General features: G+C 40.5%; 1 long non-coding RNA gene across 12 annotated transcripts in view; it reads left to right on the forward strand.

Moving 5' to 3' along the window:
- The first annotated feature begins 257 nt into the window (after positions 1-257).
- LOC115495195 (uncharacterized) overlaps positions 258-25,775 on the forward strand; it is a 235,415-nt gene continuing 209,897 nt past the window's right edge. For 10 of the 12 annotated variants that reach the window (XR_012056006.1, XR_012056008.1, XR_012056011.1 and 7 more), the window contains exon 1: positions 2,821-3,876. This is a non-coding gene — a long non-coding RNA (uncharacterized lncRNA). Of the gene's footprint in view, positions 424-2,820; positions 3,877-25,775 lie in introns of those variants that run through there. The other 2 variants (XR_012056010.1, XR_012056012.1) reach the window with 1 other exon arrangement.

A 25,775-nucleotide genomic window follows, 5' to 3' on the forward strand; every position in this document is an offset into this window, starting at 1 on the left:
AGAGCAGAAGCTTGCTGGTTTGAGATGTGCCCTCAGCAGATAATCTTGCCCGGGTGCAGGGTGGCACAGGGTGTTGGCTGTGTGTGCTGGGGCTGCCCTGGTGAGCCCTGCAGACGTGGCCGTGGCAGAGGTGCCCAGGGCTGGCTCTGAGCTGCGCTGCCAGAGCTGCGCTCGCAGCTCTCCGCATTCAGGGCACGTGCTGTGTCATGCCTCCCTCCTGCCAGGGCACTTTGGTTTCCGTAAGTAAAGCAGTACATTCAGCTATCAAAGGGAAAGGGTGAAGGCAAAGAAAAGGCCAGGAAGTTCCCATGTTTAATGAACCTTTCATTCAGTACATACAGCTTCTCACGTAAACCGAGTGTGTGCAGAGATCCCATGGAATTCAGACCAGGCGGCGTGTGGGCTAAATCCTTGAACAGGAAAGTAAGCAAAGAGTGTAAAAGGCTTATTTAGTTATCAAATTCAGTACTTGTTATTTTGGGCAATCCTATTCTGTAATCTAATTCATAAAATGATGTACAATTCACAACAATTTGTTGCAGCATTTTTGAGAGAAAGAGGAGATGAGTTATGAGTTGAGCTACTCCAGTCTAGGCCTCAGATTTGGGCCTTTTGAGGCCTTCAAGCCTCTGACGCAGTTAGAAATTAAGAGTTTGTGGCGCAGATAGAAATGGTATTAAGGTGTGATGGGGACCACTGGGCTGTCTGGGTATGAATTAGTATAGGTTTATAACGTAAGGTTTAGGCCACCTTAAGGAAAAGGTAAACAATGTCAGCTTGCCAATCAGAGTGCCTTTGTTTTTGTAAACTATGTAGAAGCTTATATAAACTACCATCTTATCTCAACTAAACGGGGAACGTTTGATTAACCACATTGGTTCAGACCTGCGTTTGTCTTGTCCAGCTTCCCGTTTTTCTGACATTCCCTGGCTTTTACAATTTTGTTGTGAAAAAGAGAATAGAGGCGAATTAACCTGTTCTAATTTTCTGTATTCCCTTAACACTTGGCATAAAGGATGAAAAAGAGGATGATGAGCACCATTCTTCTTTACTCCACCTTAAAGTTGCATGAAGCTGGATGTAATTTCTCCTCAGTGCAGACTTCTAAGCATGAAGGATAATGATGGTCACTATGAAATAGTGTGTTACTTAACTTGGTTCTTAATTTCTTCCATATGTTGGGTAGAAGAATGTAAGAGACATCTATCTTCTGAACCTCACTGGGCTTTGAACTGTGTAAAAATCTTTGGTTCCATAAAACTGAAATGCCAGTCTTCTGTATTTTTCCTTAAATCCAAGTTGGACAAGCAGAAGTTTTGTCTCTTTGCAGTATAAGAGTTAGTGAGAACTCAGAATCACTATATTATTTATGCACTGTGTGTTCTCTGAGGACACAGCTGTGAGATGGTACCTACATTACAGAAATTGTGTGGTATTATTCATTCTGTGTTGGATCATGGAACAGAAGCTCCCGCCATGAGTGGGTGATCTGATTCAAAGTGAGGGGGATGTGGGGCAGTGCTGTGCTTCTTGCTTTCTCATCATGGCACTGAAAATGAGCTGGTTCCCATGCCTGGGGCTGGCTAGAGCTGCAGAATATCCCATGCCCAGGACAAGGACATAGCACATTGCCAGAAGAGACACAAGCAGAGGCGGAATTGCAGCTCCATGTATGTGCCAGTGCAGCAGTGAGAACCAAGCAGCCAAGAGCAGCATCACAGCTCCAGTATCTGACAGGGCTGCCAGAATAAGGAGCTTGTGCTATCTGCCTCATCTAGCTGGCACAGAAACCAGTTTCCATGACTTCATTGTCATGGGCGGGCACAGAGGGGGAGGAGAGGATGCTCAAATGTGCCTGTCCAGGCTGCAGCAAGTGCTCTGTGGTGCACAGACACATCTACAGCTACTCTCCCCCTTAGCAGAGGCTCAATATGACACCCACTCCTCCTAACTCTCAATTCCTGAAACTAGGTTTTACACAGGATTTGAGCAGCCCACACAAGGTTTTGCTGGGCCCCTTCTTAAGGAGCATTTTGCTTATACTGAATATATATATAGGAAAGTTATTGACCCTGTTATTACTAATGTAAAACACTTTCTAAACCCAAATTGATCTTTATAAATATTCAACAGGAGATTTGCTTATGATTGATAGTTTTACTTTTACATATGACATATGTAGGTGTTTTTACTTTATATTTTATAACAGCATAAACAGAACACTGCATGTACTGCATGTGCTGTATGAGTATGTAAGTAGTGTAGCAAGCTCTGAGCAAGAGCCAAATGCCATGCAGAGATGAGACGTGACATACATTTATCAGAACCAGGAGAGAGAAAGTGAATTTCAGCATGTTGGACAAACTGTACTTGCCTAAAATGTGAGCTTTTCTATCCCATGCTATCATACCTCCTTAACAACCTGATGTAATAAAAGCTAATAATGAGGCACATTATGATTAAATTAACTCTGCTGAACAAATGAGAATGTGGAATCACTATGAATTCCAAAGAGTAAATTCAGGTGTGCATACTGGCAGTTGACACCCCACCCCTTGGACTGTGAGTGGGTACTTGATCATCAGAACTGGGAAGCAGGCTGGCCTCGTGCCACTCCTCAGAGCTGCAGTGGCTGAGCAAGAGTGTGATTAAAACAAGGCCATCACAGAACCTCAGAAAAATAGTTTGCCAGGGTGTTTCATCCTATAGCCTGCAGACTTAGATTAACAACCAGTGTCGAAGTGACAGACTTTGGATCTTCAAAGGCTGTGGAATCTTCCCCATAGGAGGCTCCAGAGCTCCACTGATTTTATCAGTCTGATAAAATCAACCTGCTTAGATTGTGGGTGAGATTGAATTTATATCCAGAAATGACACGATTCAATCTGTAACATTTAGAATGAATAATGAAAGTATCTTCTTGTTTAAAAAGAAAAGCAGGTTTTCTTTCTCAAAAATGCATACTATGCTGATCATTAGCTTCATCCTTCTCTAAGGTGTTCCAGCTTTGTGACAAGAGATCCACAAGAATGCCTAATTACTTGCAGATGATTTGTGGCTGGTGTTTCAAGCATGTGTCAATGAAATACAAAGTCTGTTTTATAATACCAAGGCACTAATCTGACTCTCTTTGCTAATTAATTTAAATTATACAAGTCAAAAAGTAAACAATATTTGGCTGCTGTAAGAAAGTTATTTTTTGCCTACATTGAAAGTCCCATATTCTTATTACACAGGACCCATATTCTACTTCATTTCAGCTACAGTATTGGACTGACTTCTGTTTTAAAACTGTGTTCTCTGCCTGTGGCTGGAGTGCTTTCCCAGGTTGGTGGAAGATTAGTCCAATATCTTGGACATTCTGTGTGAAGTAAAACCAAAGTAAATTGATGCAAGGGCTTAACATGGTGTCCTTTGACAAACTTTGTGTTGTTGTTTGTTGCTGTTGTGCAGACCTTTTAAAGAATTCTTGAAGGAGGCAGCAATTCATTGTAGCAGTGTGTGCAGTCACCACAGAGTCAGTAATGGCTTTGTTAAGGCTTGACAGGGAAGAGGGTACAATCCTGGACTTGAACCTTTGCAAAAAACACTGCCAGGGGAACCGGGTGCAAATCAGTGGGTAGTGCTCGTGGTGATGGGATGTGATGAGAGCCACCCATGCTCAGAGGGAGGAATACAGAATCATGTAAAACACCATCCTCTGTTTGCTTACACACACTCTTATGTACATGCCCAGCATTCCTGCCTGAATCCCCTGCTGTGGCTGCCTTCAGGGATGTGAACATGCTGGCAACAGCTACAAGTCATGAGAAAGTGCAGCACAAGTGCTCCTGGTGTCCAGATGTTCCTTCCCCAGGCTGAAGCATTAGGGACTGGGTGAGCTATATATAAATTATAATAAGATTTCTCAATTTTAGATTTGACAGCTTGCAGTGTTTGTTTCTCTCTTATATTTGCTTGTAGCATTTAAACTAAGCAGTGTTTTCAGGTAATTGAGACACTGGGGAAAACTGGTATTAACAAAATCTATTTTTCTGTGTAAAGTGTTTGGCAGAAAATGACAAAGTTTCAAGTGTTTGTTTTTTTTTTCCTTTTAAAAATGCTTTTTTCTGTTATTAGTGAGGGTTAAAAAAACCTCCAGTGTGAACAACTGGCTGTTCAACCAGCACAGAACGACTATGGCTGTGTTAGCCTCTGCCCCTGGGGAAAGCTGCAAAATCTCAGTAACAATGTCACAGGAGTTTTGGCAAGTAAAAATAAAGGAGAAGGCAAAAATTGTAAAGAAGGCTTCTGCCCAAAGATGAGCTTGAAACTACTGTAGTTGCTGTAGCAGGGGCTACTCTTGAGTGCTTCCCCAGCCTGCTGACAGGAGGGACATGGGATCACTGAGTTTATGCTGTGGCTCTGCTGTCAGTCTGGGGACAATCCAGCAAAGTTTCATCTCTTTTCCAGCTAAGTGCAACCTGACAATTTTCTATTCTGTTTAGGAAGTGTTTCTGATTGGATGGAACAAAGAAAACCCAAATGATAAATTGTTTTGAAATAAACAGATCCTGTAAGTGAAAGGAGGGTGGGTGCCTGGAGGACTGAAAAGGATCGGGAAGGAAGTCTAGCAGAGCTGACCAGATTCCAGCCTGGCCTCTACCACATTTCCCTACAGAGCCTGAGTTATTTCCTTGTGTACTAGATCCCCAAACAAAAAGGCATTTGTGCTTTTAGCACTGCCCTCCCCACACTGTGTGTCCTGTTCCACTGGGGAGGTCACAGTGCTGATTTAGCTGAATCTCATCTCCAGCCTGGGGATGGAGGTTTTCTCCAGAGGGTTTCATAGCAGATGGAGTAGATCTCAGGGAATAGGAGTGCCAGAGAGAGAGAGTGAGAAAGAGACGTATGGAAAAGTCTGTATTTAGCTTCCATGTCTATTTAGAGCTGCACCACAGGTCAAAGGCTGAACTTTATGTGTAGACAATTATTTTGTTCTCTGTTTGTTTGAATATGTGTTCTTTTGGTGGGAGGCTGCTATCTCAGGTGTTCCTCAGGTTAAGGGTGTGTGCAGTGGCAGTTTCTGCATCCAGAAGAGTGTCCTTCCTACAGGGTGGTATTCCGGGTGAAAGCCTCCATTCTTTCTGAAATGAGGCTAAGGAAGAAGGAATTACAGCTCAAAATAAGAAAACCCAAATAAACAAACAAACAAAACCCAACACCAAAGATACCCAGAGGGAGTCAGGTTCCCTGCTGTTCCTGAAATGTCCCAGGACTGTCTCTTGGAAGACCTAACATGAAGATGTCCCACTGATGAGAGAGCAAAGCCCAAACCTTTCTGCTCAAGTTTCTGAGACCATCTAATCCCAAATCCATAACTTTCTTGTTCTACTCGTCCTGCAAGTGATATCACACTGCACGGAGCAGCTGTGGGACTCACCAGTCACTCCTCTACTTCCATGACTTAGAAGTTGTGTTCAATGGAGGCTTTCTAAAGGAGACACATTAAAAAAAAACAACAACAAAAAAAACCCCCACAACTTATGTCCTCGCTTTTATTTAATATCTATAAGATTCAGTAGAATTTGGGAACACAGCATGACATCAACCCCTGACATCAACCCCTGTCTGTTTAAAGCAATTTTCAAGTCTGACTCTGATCTTTTCCAGCAGAGCACTTATATTACTTTCTTAATGTTCCATCCCACCCTACTCTTAAGGAGCAGCACTTACTGATGGCCCATCAGATACTGGCAGAAGAACCTTTTCACCCATCTTACTTAGATATTTCTTTGTGTATTTTAACAACCGGATACATTTTTCAGTGTTGTGAGATATTTAATTGATATAAGGAAAATAGACGCATCAGCTGCCGTATACTGAAGGCACTGTGAAGCATGGTTTATGAATCTCTCATGAATCTGCCTTAAAATGTAGCAGGAATCAGGTGAAGCATCTTCTTTCAAGGACTCCTTCATGGCACTCCTTGATTACCTATTCATTTTTTCACTCATCATTGTCAAACATTTCTAAGACACATGAAAGCATGAGTCAGTGTTGACTCAGCTTAGCAAGATGAATGGAATAAAAACTGTGTCTTGTGGGTTAACCCTCCCAAGTAGACAGCTCAGCCCCACACAGCCGCTCACTCATTCCCTTCCATCAGAATGGTGGAGAGAACTGAAAGGGAAAAGTGAGAAAACTTGTGGGTGAAAATAACAGAGAAGGCCTTTGTGCTGTTCAGTAATAGCCAAAACATTGGTGAGTTATCAACACTGTTTTGGTCACAATTACAAACCATGGCACTCTACAAGCTGCTGTGAAGAAAATTAACTCCATCCCAGCCTGAACTGTTACACTGCTGAAAAGTTTTTGTTGCTAATTTAATTGTTTATTCAGAACAAAAAATAGTTTCTCAACTTGCAGAGTTATTTCTGTGCATGGTTAATTTCTAATATGTTGCTTATAGGAAGTTTTAATAACTATATGACAGCTGTTCAAAGCCAATTGTAACAGGAGAGGGAAATCATCATACATTACCTCAAGATTATTTGGTAGCTTAATATGTTTTTAAAATGATGACAGATGTAAATAGCTGCTGTATTTCAGTGCAGGCAGCAGTGACCCAGGCAGCCTGGCATAGGCTGATGCTCCCTTTGTGCTGTTTCCAGCTGGCAAATGGCTCCTGCTCTGTCTTCTTATTGTATTTTCCCTTCATTATTCTAGACTCCCTCTTTTTAAAAGCTCCAGCTGAATTTCAAGGGACACATGATCTTAACATATTTCACTGACTACTCTCCTATTTGGGGAAGTGCTTTGGAATATTGACTGCACTTGTAAGATTTTAGAGGAGTTCATTATCATGCTTGAAGCACTTAGACCCATTCCTGTGGCATCCTGGTTGACATCAGTCTGTTATATCACCAGTTCTAAAGCTTAACTCCAGGAGGAAGGAAGACTTAAGCAATTAGACCATCTGTATACCTGTTTATGTTTCCTCTCGCTCACAGTGATATTTTTAACCCATGAGTAAATTTCAGCTATATTTGTCAGAGTGATACAGGTCCATGTAATCATAATGCCATTGGTTTTGTCAGAGTAGAGAACTAAACAGAGCAGATGAGTCACAGAAGTGACCAAACTGAAGTCTGCAGAATAATTGTTAGACAGCAGAGAATCAACATAAACAGCTGGCAATGCTTCCATTGCATAGAAATATTTCAAAACAACCATTGGTGTTAGTGTCTAAGAAGTTGTGATCAAGCACAGGATAGTGTATGTTCCTATGACACCACATCTCATTCTTTAAAATATTTGTTTTGTAAATAAATAACAGACAGGAAGTGAAAGAGAACTGTTTGACTTAATGACCTGTCTTCATGGTCATAATGTTGTTATTTCTGAAGGATATGGAGACAACAACATGACTATTCACAAATCCTAGTCCTGTAAGTGACATTGAGCAAGTCAAACTGGAGACATGTCACATGGGTTTTATTTCTGACTCATGGGTATTTGCATTTTGTGGGACTAGATATGGATAAGATCTCAGTGTTGTGTTTTCAGTTCCCCGTGAATCAGAAAATCTTCAAAGAAGTTTTTTCTTACACACTGACACCAGATGTTTTGAAGAGATCACACAGTTCCTGTGTCTTGAATTCTCCAGCAGTTTTCCTGCTAGTTTTGCTAGTGGCCACCAGAAGGTTTGGAATTTGGGAATCCTCAGTAGCAGAGATCCCAGCAGCCCCACAAGGGCTGGCCCATTGTTAGCATTCAGGAACACACAGAATCACAGGATATGATTATCTGCAGGTGCTTTTATTGAGAGCTCTGGGAATCAGGGGTACAGACCCAAATCTGACTCCGACATGGCTTTCGAGCTGAACGTATTTTATATTCTATCGTTATATAACTTACATATTAATTATTAAACTCATATTGTTCTGTTGTATACATTGACATGAGTTTCTCGTGATCTTTGTTAGGTCCCTGACCACAGTTTCTCATGATTATTCTTATGATTAAACAGTAATTATATTTAATTACTAAACAATCATCACATCTAACAATTATATAATTTATCATATACTAGCTACACAGGTGCAGTTCTAGCAAGGTACAAGGCCTTCATGTACCTAGGTTGTTTTTTTTTTTTTCAGGGCCTAATAAGCTTAATTTTCCTTTTAACCCTAAATCCCCATGATTTTAAAACCCTTTTACTATCAGCTCGGCTCGTGGTCTGTCCTGGAGCCCCATTTCACCTCTGAGATGGAGCTTACAACAGGAGCATGGTCAGAACAGCCGTGGGGCCTGGGGAGCAGCTGTCCCTGGAAAGGTGCAGCCTCTGGGTGGGTTTTAATCTACAGAACACTGAAATTCAGGAGTTGGTGCAGGCGCTGAATGTGTTGGCAGAGCTATGAAATCTCTTCAGAATCAATTCTTGGATTTATTGCAGTCACTATCCATAATTTTCTAATACTAAAATTCAGGCTAAAGCCCTGAATGCTGGCAGCTGGACCAGGTCTTGCAAACTCAAGTATCAGAAACAAAAGCTTGATTAACACTGGAGCATGACTAATTCAACAGATAACCTCACCCAATTTTGTTACCCACTGGCTTTCTGCCTACATCATACTGCCAATGTTGCCTCTAATAAAATTCCTGTTAGCGATGTAAATCTGTTTTGCTTTCTACTGCATATGCTTTGGGAATGTCTAGTAATTCAGAGCATCAAGGAAAAATGTTAATTATTGAGTACAAACTATTTGAGGTGCTATGCTGCCATGAGACCTCCTATCCCAGATTTCTCTGTTTATTATAGGCCTTTTATATCCGTAAGTGAGCAGCGAGGAGGTGGGTGGGTATTTTGCAACTTGCTCTTGGCCAAGATGTTCATCCTTACGTACTGAAATAATTCTCTTTCCTCCTAATCTCTAATTGGAGAATCTGGGAGGAAGCACACCTTTTTCAGAGATTTATAAAAAAAATTAACATATAATCTAGCAAAATCCACAAAGCTTTTGTAAACTACAGGATTGCCAAACCCACAAGCGGGGTCTTAATTGTCTGAATTTCAGCACATGATCAAGTACTTTGCTGGATGGAATTCTGACCCAGGGCTGTTCTGGGCAGAGGTTTTGGGGCAATTCCTCCTTCCTTACTGACTTTATTGGTCTGAATGGAGTAAAGAAATATATCACACAAGCAAGGCCACTGCGTTTAAATCCTTTATGTGAGGTTAGAACATTACATAAAATTTGGAGAAAATAATAATTGTTTTGGCTTGAAAGTGTTAATGGGTGAATCTCTTCCAAAGATGATCTGTGGAAGGAGCTGTGCACAGTGCACAGATTAGGATGGACCCATCTGTACATATATCTATATCTATATGTGTATATATATATATGCCTATACCTATAGTTACACAGGATTCTATTTTCATTCACATCATTATAACTTTGCCCATGGCAAGTCCTTACTTGGAGAAATTATATTGTGAAAGACCTTATGAAATATTTCCATCTGTCTCTGAGCTCTATTATTTTATCATCACTATAAAATACCAATTTCTTATCAGATTTGGAGTCTTGGTTTTGGAAAAAAAAATCTCAGTGTGTAGTCAGGTAGTTGAGAAAGCACTGCTGTTCAGAAGCACCTGACAAAGGACCAGGGGAAACTTCTTAATCTGTGTTGTCACAGCCATATACCTGCCCAGTTCACAGTCTCACTTCTCACAGAGCTCTCTTTATTTCTTATATCCCTGTTCATATAGAATCATGTTTCAGTCCAGTTAGTTAGAAACTTCACTGTTGGAAACAAACCAATGATTTGTAAGAATGAATAATTGGCAATTGCCTCTCTTTAGAATATGACTATTAATGCTTGTGGACAGTAGTTATAAGAAGCATTATTAAAACAAAGATTAAGAGATCAAAAAATTGAAAATCCTGATAAGGGGTTCCAATAACTCACTTAAGTGCAGAAATTCTGTTTTCCTGTTGCATAGTCACGTGCCTTTTATTATATTTAGTGTGTTTATGTGTATATAAGCAAACTTTTAGCACCCCAGAAATCACATGAAAGTCCTGTCACATAGCATTTGATGCTTCAGATGAAAAGTTGGGCCAGAAGTGACATGTTACTCATTGAAATGAAGGACATGTCATACACAATTTCCTCTCTGTGTCAGGCTGAGTCACTTTGCCCCACTGTCTGGCATGTGAGATGTGTCAATGGCAATGGCTCCAATTTCATGCACAACATCTGTCTGGAGCTTGCTGGTTAGATGAGCAAGTCCCTGCCAGCTGTCTTCTGTACTGTTTCAAACTGCTATGAAACAGGAGGTTAGCTGTAATATGGGACATGTCACAGGCTCTGCTCACTTGGCTTTGCTCAGCTGAACCTTTGACATTGCCTGGAATTCCTCATCATGGCTCACTGTGGATCTGCTGTGGATTAGGCTGTGTCTCAAGCAGGTGACTTTCAGAATAAGGGAGGGATGCGCTACTCATGCCTTGTGAAGGCTGACCTAGAACAGAGGCAGCACAGAGCTAAAGAATAAAGTAGGGATTTATTAAAAGGCCTCAATGGATTGACCTTGGGCAGCACAAGAGCCCAGCCAAGGCTACACCCAAGATGAACCAAAATGGTCACAAAATGGATGACTGCTCACAGGGTCTCTCACTTTTATAAGTGTTGGTCCATTTGCGTATTGGAGTTCATTGTCCAATTCCAGCTCCAGCCCATGAAGTCCCATCCTGCTTGTTTTTCTCTCCTCAGTCCACATTGTTTGTGCTTGTGGGTCTGTGATGTGGATCACTTGTCCTTGGTCCCCAGCTGGAAAAGAAATTGTTTTGTCTCCCTACTCTGTGAAGAGAGCTCACCATCTCCTAATATGAAGCCCAGACCCACACACTAAAGCAGAACAGAATCTGAAAAATATAAAAGCTAAAACCTGAGGCATCAGTACCAGTCCTTCTTTCTTAACACAAACAGATGTGAAAATTGGCATGATGCTGAGATGTGGCTTATAAAACACAAATAGAAATTTGCATCAAACTTTGGCTCGGCAATAATTTTGGGAGTGTAATTTTAATCTAGTCTAATTAGACTAATTTCTGTGACTACTTAGTTTTCAGCACATGTGTCTAAAGAACCATATTTAGGAAAACAGTAGCAAAACTTGCAGTTACGAGAGCAGATGCAGCACCAGCTCCTCTAAATGGAGAAAATGGTAGATTCTCAATTCGATATCACTTTTGGAGAAAAATGATTAAGGGATAAACAGCAAATATACTGACATAAGCCCTTGCATTATGTTTGTCCTTTATGAGGTGAAGCCAAGGATTATTCTAAGATGTAAGCAGGATATAAGCTGAGTGTCTGTCTGAGACTCAGCACTTTTTCAGCATCATTGTGGATGGGGATTAATTAGCTGTGTTATTTCATAGCCTATGAGGCCCAAGATGATATAATGTTCCAGCTAGAGTAGAAATCTCCTCATCTTGCTGGTTCTTCAGTGCTAGAGAGATCCTTTGGGAAATGTAATTCAAGAGACTGAAGTTTTTTGAGTCCTGGGTAAGAGGTCCATGAGAGCTTTACCTATAAAATTTTATTTCCCTGCTCCCAGACAAGTTCTGAATGTTGTGATTTCACAAGGGCACTCCATGGCATTCCTGGGGCAGATTGGGAAGGATTTGGTGTTGAGACACATCAGTTCAGCTCAAATTCCTTGTGATATGAGTTTTGTAGAATCATCCAGAGAGGATGATGGGCATATTTAACAAACCCTGAAATATATAAATAAATAAAAAATATCATCAGAACTGCCTGAAATATTAAAGAACATTGATAAATAAATTACAACATTTTCAACTTGGGCCCCTTTATGAAAAATGTTTTTAAAATAGCTCTAAATAGCTGCAACTATATTCTGACCCAAGGACTGGTTGATGGATTTAATCTACAATTTAATATGCCTCAGAAAAATGTAACAGCAATGAGAAAGAGATGGTTGATCAGCTGGTGACATGATATTGTGTCCATGCTGGTGATCAATCAAATTCTTCACAGGCACATACATCACTGTAAAACTGGTGAATTCCTTAACTTCATTAACTTCATTTATATTACTCCTGGCACAAAGGAAAAAAATATTAGACCTAATTTCTCCTCCTGCCCTTGCTGAAAACACCTGCACCTCTCATTCAAGGTTTTGTTGTGCAAGGACTGAAAAGAACCCCCCAGGCTTCAGCCAAGGGAATAAATAACTCTGTCATCTGTGAATGTAAGTGAGAAGACAAGATAAAATGTCACCTGGGAATTATTATGCAAAATAGAAGGAATGCAGAAGGCAAAACAATGTTAAAATTTAATTTGTGTGTTTTAATATTATTGTCTTTTTATGTTTTAAAGGCACAATATAAAAATAAATATGACAAAAGGATAGAAGAATGTAGCATAATTAGCATGAAAATTACACCTAATTTGTTTTCTGGATATTGCTTTGTCTGTATTATAAATGGCATGTGGATACAGTAGAAAGTGAAATAACTCAGAATATTAAATTCTTTTAAGATTGTGCCATGGGGGCCTTGATGTCTTGCTCCATTCCTGTCTCTAATTTACTGTTCTTGTGTTGTCAGCAATAACCCTTGCACAAAAAATCTCTGTGCCCCAGCTCTGGGCTCTGCTGGTTTCTGGAGCAGTGAAGGCTGATGGGGGAGGGTGGTTACAGTGCAAATCAGGCTCCCTCCCTGCCTGCTCCAGCCAGGAGCTGGGACAGAGCCCATTCCTGTCCTTTCCGAAGGGCAGCAGCCATTCACACACTGGCACCTGTCCCAGCCCCGTGCTTTCTAACCAGCTCTGTTGGAGCTCCGGATGGCATGACGTGATAAAAGCCTGGAAAGAAAACTTGGTCAGCTGTGTGATATTTGGGTATTATCCAGCGACCCCAAATTGGTAGCTGGACATTACTGAGGACAGGGTTTCCTTGTCCAAGGTAGTGTGTAGAGGCATGTTTTCATAAACGTCAATTTAACACCAAAAATGATGATTCACTAACAGCTCTCTGATACAGGTCAAAATCGAGGGGTCTGTTTTTGTTAGAGGACTGCTCTGCCCAAATCTGTCTGTGAGAGGGACTGTACATGGCAGATTGAGATAGATTTGGTAGTGAGATGCATCAGTTCAGCTCAAGTTCCTTGTGGTACCAGTTTTGTAGAATCACCCAGAGAGGATGATGGATATACAACTCTCCTAGAGACCTTGAGAAATCACTGAGTCCATCTCTTCTCCCTTAGGCAGAATGAACTATACCTAAATAAGTGTCAAGAGTAATTTGTCATTCTAAGCTGTTCTTAAAAACCTAAAATGATGGTAAACCTCTAACCTTACAGTCCAGTCCCATTCTTGATATTTTTAGCATTACAACATTTTTCTTATGTTCTACTTAAATTTTCTCCATAGCTTTCTAATTCCATTGTTCTTATCCTATACACAGTGGGCAAGAATACAATTTCCATCCACTTTCTCTCTCTCCGTCTCTTTCCCATCTTCTGTCTGAAGGTGCTCAAGTTATCTGCAAGCTTTTGTGAACTCTAAAATAATTTAATTCAACATACAATGATCTCATAGTGCTAGATTTTTAACATGATGTCTGGACACTCTAGATAATGAGCATTTTTACTTATTGATAGGAATGAAGGAGCCACACAGACATGAGAAGATATTTTATTTTTTTTAAGCCTTGAGTTGAATAATAGCTTGTCTGTGCAAATGGTACCAGGTAGGCTAACATGGATTTATCTGTTTTTTATAATATGGCACTAACCTTGCTTCAGAGACATCTTGTGAACTCTTGGGGACTCCCAACAAGGAATCATTTAAAGTGGCTGAAAATCTTGTATTTTTTCTTTGCTCCTTCTCCATATATGACTGGATATATATCGGAGCAAGCCAGGGGACATCATTTTAGGTTTTACAGTTAATGTCACCAGCTGGCATTGACTCCATGAAGTAGGAACTAAGTAATGTGATTGAAATGGATTTGAAATATCAGGAAGACTGTGTGGATGTAGCTTGAGCTTAGCACAGCATCCTTCCTTCACTTCCTTTAATGATTTCCCTTTTGTTAAATGTGTCTAACCTATCTGTTTGTGAAAGTGAGGCCTCAGAGAACTCGTTTGTTACAAAAATTCAAATTCATTATTTTTAAGAAATTAAGCTGGATAATGGAATGATTATGTCAATGTTATTATCCTACAATTTAATAATTTTAGAATTGAACATAAAGTCTATTCCAATTAAAATTGTTGCATGGAACATAAAACCAGAATGCTGTGATACTGGAAACATTTAGACATGCACATAAGCATTTAAAAAAGTTCCCAGGCACAAGAACAAAGCTTTTCTTCATCCCAAGTATAAATCAGCTGAAGTGATCTTTGTACATTAAAATTACTGGTTGCACATTGTGCTAAAGGGGACGCACTCATTGCAGGAGGTTGAGCACAATAAACCAGAGAGTGATCAGGCTCGAAAGAAATTGTAGTAACATTTTAGTAAGAAACACAGTTTCTTTATGAGGCCAAAATGCTAAATAAGTTAGCAACGGGCTTTCATGCAAATGTTAAATCAGGAACAAAGACTGAGATGAGAAGCATCTATATATTAATATTACATATAAATTTCATTCTGTTCTCTGAAGTCTAACTTGTTGTGGCATAGTAAAGACCAACATCATCCTTAAATTACAAACATGAAAGACCAAATTCCCCACTGGAACTTGCTCTCACCAAGAATAAAGTTTTGTAGCAGAATCCTGGTTCCAGTCCTACATTTTTAAAGGAAAACAATGAGTAATCCTTGTCCAAATAATACAGCCTTTAATTTCCATGGGAAGAGCATTTTACAGAATAGAACATGTGTGGTTTTGTCTCCCTTTAAAATAAATCCTTCTTTTACATCTTATACACTGGAAAACCAATCCTCAGAACGACATCAGGTTATTCACACACTTATTTGAAGTGGGAGTGAGAACATCAGTCTCCTGCAGGTGAGAGAGAAAGGTGGGAGTGAAAAACCAACTGAATGATCAACCCTTTGGTGTGTTCAAGGATAGGATCTGTCTGTCCCTACTCCTCATTCCCCCTCTGTCTGGCACTTAGCAGGATCTAACCCTCTCAGGGCCTTTGCCAAGCAGGAATGTTCTTTGAGCAGCTGAGGGAAGGTGGCTGCCAGCACAGAAACCTCTGCTCTGCTCTGGGCGAGCAGCACATTACTCTCCCGGCTCCTTGATGTGTTAAATGCAAACAGATCAAATAATAATTGGCTACTGAACTTTATATTAGAAGGACAGTGAATTTATCTCATGTAGTCACTTTGGAATATCAGATTTCTGCTTGGTTTCCCAACTGTTGGTGGTAAGAGTGAGGTGCCTCCCAGGAGCAGCTCCAGGAGCTCCAGTCATGTACAGAGAGAGGCCAGCACCAGCCACAGGAAAGCACCAGGAGCCAGGGAAAAATTCTCCTTTGGAATGCTGGAGCACCCCTGAGAGAGCACATGAGAGTTCTATGAGGGGCTCTTTTGCAGCCTACCTCAGGTCTAGCTCTTGCTCCAGTTATGAGCTGCCTCACCCCTTCCAACATTCCCTCACCATGCTCAGTGTGTGCCAGACTAGGCGGCAGGGCAGAAGTGCTCAGTTCCTCCCTGATTTTTTTTTTCCCAAACAGAAGCTCTGAGTGAAATTTGAGATACCTTCTTGCAGAATCCCCATGACAGTGGTTGAAACATTGGTTGGCAAATTTCCCAAGTACTTTATTTTCTAAATAAGTCCTCCTGCTTTTTTGAGCATTGTTAGGAAACCTAATGCTAGCATTCTTTCTGTTAGTTAAGTTCACTGCTGTAGTCCATCTTAGGTAAAGAGAAGTAAGTCAAGGAGCACATATTTAAACAGGTTTTAGCTATGTTTCAAGTTGCACATGGGGAGCTGACTGCAGTATGTAAACAAAAGCTAGAGCAGGATATTTTGACTTCACTCACTGTGACAGCAGCCAGATGCAAAATCTACCTTCAGATGTTGTAGCCCAGAGTAAATAATGAGACTCACCAAGAACCTGACATCTATTTTTTTAAGAACTCTTTTCAAAGAGACAGTCACTCAGACATGTGAGGGTATATTTCACCTAATGTTTGAATAAATTGGCAGCAGAAGCTGATGGCTTTGACAATTGTTTGTCACAGAGGTGTGCACTGCATCAGTATTTGTAACAATAAAGCTTTAGATTTCAAAACATCTGAGCAACTGCAAAGGAAATCCCATTAAAAAGAAGGACAGCTATACTCCTGACTAGATTTTCAATGAAAATATCCCTTCCTCCCAGTCCCCCATACCTGGTTACTTCTGGTTGCCAGAAAATCCTTGGCATTTTGCAGAATGCTAGAACTCCTTCATTGACATCATTGATGCTGACTTTTTTTGGCACATAAAGCCATTGGGAAATATGATTGCAAAATATAATGGACCTCTAAAAGCAAGAGACTCACTGAAGGAATGGGCTGCTTTTCTGCTTTGAGAAAATAATATTTGGAAGCATGCAGAGCAGTTAGTGGAGGGTACTACTACTCATTTGCTGTCTAGCTTTTGCTCCTCTAAAGGAGTTTTAGCTATGTGCTCTCTCTCACTGTTTTTTTCATAGTGAAGCCTCTGTACAGTGCAGAAATCTGTGCAGGAGCTTAGCTCCCCATGACCACAAGAGCAGGACCAAGCCGATTAATTTGCTTATGCAAAATACTCTCTCAGATTGAAGCTTTTATTCAGGAAAATGTGTGAGTGGCTGGGTGAGACATGGCCATTTCCCCAAATCCACACTGCCCAGAAAGGTAATTATTCAAACAACAGATGTGAGGATAGCAGTCCCACTATCTTTGCTCCTGAAGCCAGAGATATGGAGAGGATAAGGAAAGAACACACACATGCAGTGAGAAAATGTTTTCAGCTGTTATCAATAGTACAGCAAACTGAAAGCTCTTGGCAGAATAGGGGCTGTTCTGAGTTTCCAGCTCTCAAGCTCTGTGTCTCAAGTGCTGTCCAGGGCACACAGAGAGACTCTCGCCCTTGCCCCAGGAGTGCTCCCTGGGCCGGGGAGGCAGCGGCTGCTGATGGACAGCCAGGGCACAGAGGAGCAGCAAGGATAAACAGGAGCTTCAGCTTTGCAGCCAGCTGAGAATTCTCCCTGATCTGGTATTAATTGAAAATTCACAGGCAGAGCAGAGTGGCAGAAGCTCTTTTGGCTGTAGTTCTGCCTGAGTGAGAGAGGAATTTGGGATTTCTGCAGGTACAGTGCTGAGGAGTTCTCTCTAGTTCAGGGCAGAGATAAATTCTTCTCTTCCCCCTGCAAACCTTGGAGTTTATGCTAATGGCAAGCTCAATGTGAGTTAACAGTGTGCCCTGGCAGCCAGAAGAATTCATAGTTCTATGATTCTGTGCCATTTCCCTGCAGGAAGGTAGGATGGCTAACTTCCCTAGACTCTTATGAGATACCCCATAGCCTGTGGTCCTTTGTGCCTGCCTCTTTTATGACTCTCTGTTTGTGCATCATTTTTCCTTTCATTAACCTCATCATTCCTTTCATTATCTAAAAATCATTGACCTCTCATAGTATTGGAACTCAATCCTGCCAAGTCACCAGGAAAGGTACCCGTGCAACAGGCAGACAAGCCCACAAGCAAATCACCTATACAATCTTAAAAATAAGCTACCTCTTCCTCCAAAAGCAATATAGGGAATGAAAATGAAAACCTGAAAAATGTAGAGAGGCATAGAGGGATGAAACCAGCTTGTATTCACTTGAAATAATTTCATATTAATATGAAGAGGATCTTATATTTTTAGATTTCTTCAGATTGCTTTTTTTCATTTTATTTGATAGACTAAAACAGGATCTGCTGCATGGAAATATCAAAGAAATATTGTGGAAGTCTAGTGAATAAAGAATTTCTGCAATAGCAAAACAAAAGAAAAACACTTAACTGAATCTTTTTAAAACCTAACTCCCCTCCTTTTTTTTGGGTTTTGCCAATTGTAAGAAAGGAGTTTTCCAGGGTGTGCTACTATCAGTCTATAAAGGAACACATACATAAATACCTAGAAAAACATAGATGTGAAGATTGTTCAATTAAATACAATTCAAGTTTAATTTTCATATGGTTATCTAGCTTTCAGCTGCAATCCTTTTAATAACAATCAGAGGAGCCTCACTCCTACTGAGTAAAACTTATAAAGGCAGCTGGACACATTTAGGCACCAAAACTGAAGTTAAAGATGCAGGATTGTTTCTTCTCTGTGGAAATGATTTATTGCATATTTTTTTCACCCCTTCAAGCAACAGAATGAAATTTTACTCTCCTCTGGGAGTGGTAGAGACAAAATACTTAAAAATGATTGAAGTGGCCAAAGTGTGTTCCTATGTTACTTCATGGTGGTGAACTTCGCTGGGAATTGCAGCTGTTGCTTCAGGCTGTGTTTCTGGTCGGGGTGATCAGAAGCAATAAATGTGTGAATAGAGCAGTCTGTGTCCCCAGGCAGCCCTGCAGGACTGGGGTGTGGGAGGGAGGCTGGGCATTGCCAGTCCAGGGACAGCACTAAGCACTGACCTGAGCTGTGCTGTGTGTGCAGAGCTCTCTGAATTTCTCCATATGAAAAGGTGCAGGTAGCTTTACACAGCCAGACCGAGTGACATTGAGGTATTCCCATTTCAGCACAGAGGTGTTTTCCATTTTCCAGCACTGAGGCACCAGCTGGAGAAAGCATTGCCTTGACTCCCTTTAGGAACCTGCTGGACACCTGTGGGATTAGCTCAAAGGAGTTCAATGCCATGACAAAGAATTACATGCCCATGCCCATGGAAAAACCATTTTGATAGAGCTGAAATAAGGAAATAAAAGCCAATATATTGCGATCCTTATATAGGCCTCCGACCTGCAGACTTGTCTGGTGCCAGTCTGTGAATCTGAATGAGAGGAATTCAGATTTCTCCTACCCTTCCCCTTTCCAAAAGATAGAGGGAAGAACCTATGTAAGATGTGTAGAAAAGACCATTGTTCATGCTGAGAAAGGACTGGAGTTTTCTTTAAAACCCCTGCCAGACTGGGCTGTGAATCCAAATTTAGGACTCTGCCACCTATCTCAATTTGTCATCGATGAGTGGAATGCAACCCACTTAAAAAAGAAAAGTAACAGTATCTTTTATTGAGGTAAAATAGTAATTTGTCAGACTTCAATAAGCTAGATGGATTTTAACACAGTTTAACCATGGTTTTACAAGATTTAATAAATGCAGTGCAAAGGGTTACTTTATTAATTACTGCATGGAAATTGGTTAGAATGGTTCAACAGAGACCAGAGATGCAAAGAATAAGGAAGACCCTCCCACTGAATCATGAGTTTCAGACAGGACCCCCTAAAACTTCTAAAATCCTTGTGGAGCCTGGGTGCAGCAGGATCCAGTCTTAGCCTCAGACTGGACAATGGTTTGTGTCTGATATAATTGTCTGTACAAAGTTTAAAATAATTAATATTGATGCAGTCCATGAATAGCTAAAATAGGCTGAAATTGAATTCATTTGGTAAAAAACCTGAGAAGTTGATTTTCTCCAAAAGGCACAAGGGTGACTTTTGGGCTGCTAACACCTGGTTCATACCAAATTAATGACCAAAGGCAGGAAAGAGGTGACACCTGGGTCCTTCCTTCTCTGGTGGAGCCTCACTCCTGTGAAACAGAGACATTTCTGAGACTGTGTCTGTATCCACAAACAAAGAGAGCTATAGCACACTGATATGGAGCTTTGACATATGGCATCCTTCCTCCACCAGAAACACAAAATTGGTTAGAAAAGAGAAAAAGGAAAGGCAATATTTTAAGGCTGATGGAAGCAACTAAAGTTCATGTCTGTTAAAATCCTGTGACAGATATGATCAAAACATGTCTACTGATGGTACACATAAAAATGGTACACCTCTAAAATGGGGAAAACCACAGGAAAATATTATGTAAATCCAGTGTCATGTAGCTCCCTATCCCCCTGGGAAATTTTAGCTATATTCCCTAAGTAAAATCATCACTTATTTAGCACAGCTCACTGCATTTCCTCAAGAGGTAGAGGGCTGAAAACCACAGAGCCTGAAGTATGTGCTGGCTCTCTGCAGTAGTTCACTGTGTGGAAGAAGAATTTTCATAACGTCTGCTCAGAGTAAATTACTCCCTGGGCCTTGTATTCCTCATCTAAACTGAGCATTAAATTCAGTCTGATTTCACCAGCAAATGAAGGAACAAAACAAGAAAAAAAATGTCAGAAATGCTACAACATGGTTAATTTAATTGAATCTTCTGTTCTGAATCAGGAGAATGAAAGAAACATTAGACAGAACATGCCCAAATGTTAAGGCAGCATGAACAGCACCATCTGTCACAATATTTCTCTAGTTATTTTTAATCTCTTACATAGTTAAAATTACGTTTTCTTAGTGAGAGGCATTATTGTAGAACATTTATCTATTATAAACAGACGCTAAAGTATTCATTATCCCCAGGACTCATTAGAAATAATAAATGACTGGAAGAGAGGTAGCTGGACAATTTTCATGCTCTGCACCACTCAATATTTGATAGAAATGTTAGAGTTGTCATATTAGGTCATACTTGAAGGTCTAGTGAGTTTGTAATCCCTTCTTCAGAGGTTGTCACCCCCATGTATTTCAGGGAACCTCATGATAAAATATCTTACAGAATAAACTGGCTTGGAGGAAAAGATTCTTCTTAAACACTAAGTGGTTACCAGTGGCTGAGCTCAAAGGAAACAAGCTATTTTACTCCTCTTTTGTTTCTGTAAGTGTGCAAACCTGTTTAAATCCCATGAATTTTTGGCTCAAAGATCATAAGTGGTCTGACCAGTATCACACTTGTGAAAAGGCTCAGAAGGGGCTCAAGTGGATGCAGAGGTACCTGGGACTGACTCCTGCACTGGGAGGCCATGCCTGGGCAAACATTATTGTTTGTGGCCAAACAATGCAAAGCAGCCTTCTCACATGAGTGCTCTGCAGATATATTAGTGCAGACATCTAGCTGGGGTGTATCAGCAGAGCTGCACTGATGGCAGGGATTTGTACCAGCTGAGCATCTGATCTTCTCTGTGCCCATGCACAGCTTCAAATCTTGCATTTCTCTGTTGTGAAAATGATCAAAGAATAAAAAGCAAATAAAAAGGCTTCTTGAGAAAAGCACTTTTCCAACACACATAAAAAAAAGTTTCTGGTAGCACAGCTTGGTTTATTTCAGTCTCCCTAGCTCCTAACTTTTCTCTGGATTTTATGTTAAATTCCTCATTTCTGTAGAATTTGGTTTTGCTTATAGATCACCTAATGAAGGTGCTTTTTGACAAACACGCAAGCCAGGAAGCCAAATGTTTAAAACAATTTAATTTAAGCTGCACTTTAGTGAGTATAAACCTCCAAAGAGCCATTGTAGAAATCCTGGGCTGTGAAAGAGAGTGACCAGCTCAGTGACCAGCTCTGCCTTGATTTGACATGTGCTGGCCAGTCTGGGCAGTGGCAGTGCTGGCACAGCCCCTGTCCAAGGCAGCTCATGCCAGCTCCTTGCCCCTGTGCCCTGCTGGAAGAGACTGAGTTGTCCTGGCAGGCTCTGAGCCCCTTGGGCTGTGGGTGCTGCAGGGGGAAGGGCTCAGACCCTGGGGCTGGGGGGTTCAGAATGCCAGATGCCTGATTAGAAAATTCTACAATTTCATGGGCTGCCACACTTCCATCGTTGCCAAGTCTTGTGGTTCTTTATCATGACTCTCACAATATTTGATGTTGTACTCCAAGCTCCATCACCTGAATATTTGGGGGTTATAGTTAGAGCATTCACAATTATGCACTTTTTTTTTTTTGAGGTTATTTTGTAGCTTCTTAGAAGAAAAGCTCAGATTTGTGACCCTAAAAATACTGTTATCATCTCCAGTTTTGTAAATACTTGCTACAGCCTATATATAATTCCTGCATAAACTGCAGATGCTGTGAGGGATAAAACCCCTCCTCTGGTGGTGCTTGCTGTATCTCTGTGGACAGCAATGACAGCTTAGATGTGAGTTGGTCTGTGTGTTGCTGAGTCATGCACCAGGGCTGGCAGAAAAAATTTAAAGTGTCCTAATCCTTTATAAATTTGCTCAATAGAAACTGGGCACAGGCTCAAACACCTGATGTATTAAATGGACAATGCTAGAGAGATGGAAATAAAAACATTGGGAACTTGATCTAACATGTCCAGAGGCAAGCCTCTCTTCCTTTCTCTGTTTGTTTTCCATGTTTGCCCCAGTGGGAAGGAGAGTGCACAGCTGAGACAGCTCCTGTCCCCCCTGTATGGCAGGAACCCCCTGCTCTAACCAGCCCCCCTGACTCTCCTCAGCTGCCCCAGGAAAGGCAAAGTTTACCTAAAGCCGAATTTATTCAGCTCTTTGTGACTTGGGTTACAGTTTCTGCTTACTGTAAACCTGGGGTAAATAAACACTAAATCGATTTTTTTTTTGTTGTTGTTGAAATTATCTTACATGTCTTCAAACAGCTGCTGCTGAAGCTGGGCAGACACAAGTGTGTTTTAAGTCCTGTAGGTACATGTTCCATGGCACTGACAGAGCTGGGAAACAGCTGAAATGCTGGGAAACACGGGAGCCCAATGACTGAACCAGAGGGCAAAGGGAAAATACACAACCCAAAATCTGTTACTGAAGGCGTTTATTTCATCTTGCTTGTTCTGTTTCCAGAGATGAAGGGATTCAGCTGGGAAACTTTTATTATAGTGAAACCTTCAGTAAAAAACTTTTATGACTTTAATACATTTAATATTTTTTCTAATAATTTTAAACAAATTTATGTTAAGTACTTTAATGTACAACTATGTGGAAAGACACATTTGATAACATGCCATTAGTTTCAGAAATAGAAGGACAAAGAGGAGACACCAGAAGGAATGTCCTACCCATCAAGAAAGGCAATGCAGAAACCAGCTGCAAAATAGCTGCTTTAAAAATCCCGTTTTTGGACATCAGGGAATTGTACAAATCAGTCAAAAAATCCCCCATAAGAAGCTCTGTATGCATGGTTGCAGTCCCTAACTATAAGTAACCAGCAAAAAAAAGTCTTCTGCTGGAAAGAGGATTTTCTGAATCATGTTCTTTGCTCCTTTTTCACAAACAGGTTATTTTTTGTTGACATCGTGGCTCTTTTATAAGAATTAATATGGATTGCAAACATAACTAATGTGGTTAATGCTTATCCAATGTGGATGCTTATCCAATTACTGCCTGCAAAACAGTTATGTCACAAATAATCTGGAGAGCAAGCCTGAAACCTTGGCCATGCTGGAGTCAATGTATTTTTTCTGTGTGCTGAGTGAGGTCAGGATTTGCTTGGAAGCACTTTAAAGTAGCAAAAATGACTGCAGTCAGGAAAAGGAATGGGTTTCTCTTTTCAGGTAAGGGAAAACCACCAAATCCTTTTGGCAAACAAGTGGTCTTAAAATACAAAATAACATTCCTTTGTAGAAGCACCCTTTCAAAGTACACAATCAGCACTAAAAGACACCAGTTCCACTGCTACATTAATAAACTAGTCAGGGATTTATGGGGGAAACACATTGTGGGGGAAAGTGTCAGTCAACAGAACAGATGTTGAAAGCTATAAGAGGCTTATATGGAGATTATATTCACAATGTATTTCAGAAATACATGTATATTCTGTCTTCAAATTCTATTAGCTGATGAGTGTCCATCAGCTTATGGGCAATAAGACTCATCTTCGAGGCTCAGGCCACAGACCCTGCAGTGAAACAGAGCCAGGAAATGAGGAGGCTCCTGAACCTCCAATACCACTGGTGCCCAGGGAGAAAAAGCTTCATTTAAAACACTTGAAGAAAAAGAGAAACATGTCACCTCCCTGCCTGCTCCTGGCACATCACAAGAATCTGTCGAGTGCTGGCTGAAGACATATGGAAAACTTGCAGTGGCAAATTGATTGGTTTAATACAGGTTCTTAACTACTGTGGAAAGTCTCCATGGGAGATGTGAATTTTGGGCAGTGTGAGGTTTAAAAAAAGGGCATCAGGAGCGTGGCCCAGCAGCCACTATTGGAGTCCCAATGCAAGACAGAAGAGCAGATCAACCATTCTGAATATTAATTGAAAAGCCTTGAAAAAGCAGGAATACAAGAAACAGGGAAAAAGGGAAGAAGCCAGTTCATGATTTAGATAAAGAAGTTTAAAAGGAGAAAACATGGGATGAAGAATAAACCAGTGTCCACTGTTTCACAGTAAAAGTGCTGTGTTTTCCCTCTGCTGTGACTTCTTTACATGTTGAAGCTATCCATTTGAAAAGCAGACCAAACCAAGACTTGTGTTATTATGCTTTTTTATGCAGAAAGAAAGCAACTTGTCAAATCATACTCTCTCTACTTTATCATGGTTTGTCTCTCATGTCACAGTTTAGTCTGATGCTGGAGTTTCATCAGGATGTAGCTCCTGACAAAAAAAAAAAGAAAACAACAAAAAAAAAACAAACCAAAACTTTTCCTTCCTTGTGAAGATTGGGCATGGTTCATTTAGATGTATTCATCTATGTATTGATATAATGTATTATCATTATATAAGCATTATCTTTCAATTCCACTGCTCCTCTGTAGCCAGAATGCTCAATGTCTATAGAGGGACATTATAATGTCTTATAAGTGCTACTAATTGTAATAGAATAATATTCAGCACCTTATGAAAGGTAATATTTAATAAAAAATGCTTAGATTTTGTGATTGAGTTGTTATTCATGGTAGTAAATTGCAGACAGCTGCTGAAATAATAAATAGATCTGATTCATGTGATTTTCCTTTTTAAATCTCTTTTTTGCTTGTATCTTCTACTCAGCTTCTTATTCAGCTTTGGCTGATTTCTGTCTTGTTATCTTGAACTACTAAAATAAGACTTTATTTTTGGATCCCATCAACACAATAGACAGATGCAGACCTCTGTTCGTCAGCAGCAAAAATATCTTGGGACAAAAGCTCATAAAAACCTTTGTTGATGTACTGAATACACACATGAGGGATACTTAAACCTAGGTGGTGCTAAACCAAGGGGTTAGGTCTGAATACTTGGGTCCCACTGAATTCAGTCAGGCTCCTTACACACTGAGTGCTTTAAAAAACACCCCAGCTTGCAGCAATCACTGAAAAACCAGGAGCAAACCAAGATGCTACAACTGGAAAGATATAGCTTACAGGACATAATGAACAGAGCAAGGAAATTCAGAGTTGTTATATATATTTGTCTGCTTAATTTTAGGAGAAGTTTTGTAGTGCTTTTTGAGGATAAAGCAAAATATTTCAGTGTTTACTGAAAGATAATGCAGAGCACTTCCTATGAGTAGCTGCTAGTTAGAGAGACAGGGCTCACAGCAACAATCCGAGTTGTAAGAGCAAGGTGGAAATCTGTGAGTGGAATGGCAGAAGCTGCTGAGGAACATGAAAAGGAGGAGGACAGAGTTACTGAGTTAGCTGTAATAGTGAGAGAGCTGATGCATTCAGGGTGTCCTTAAAGTGTGGATCCTCTATGTGATTTGTGTCCAAGTGCTGTTCAGAAAAGCACTGGAAGGAGCTCGTGGGTTACTTTGCAACAGGCCAGGCATTGCTGCATTTTACAAAGTGATATTTAGGGAGTCCTTATTACGCGTATCTCACCAATTTCTGAGTGAAAGAT

The sequence above is a fragment of the Taeniopygia guttata genome, chromosome 4A (genome assembly GCF_048771995.1).
Source record: "Taeniopygia guttata chromosome 4A, bTaeGut7.mat, whole genome shotgun sequence".
Taxonomy (NCBI): domain Eukaryota; kingdom Metazoa; phylum Chordata; class Aves; order Passeriformes; family Estrildidae; genus Taeniopygia; species Taeniopygia guttata.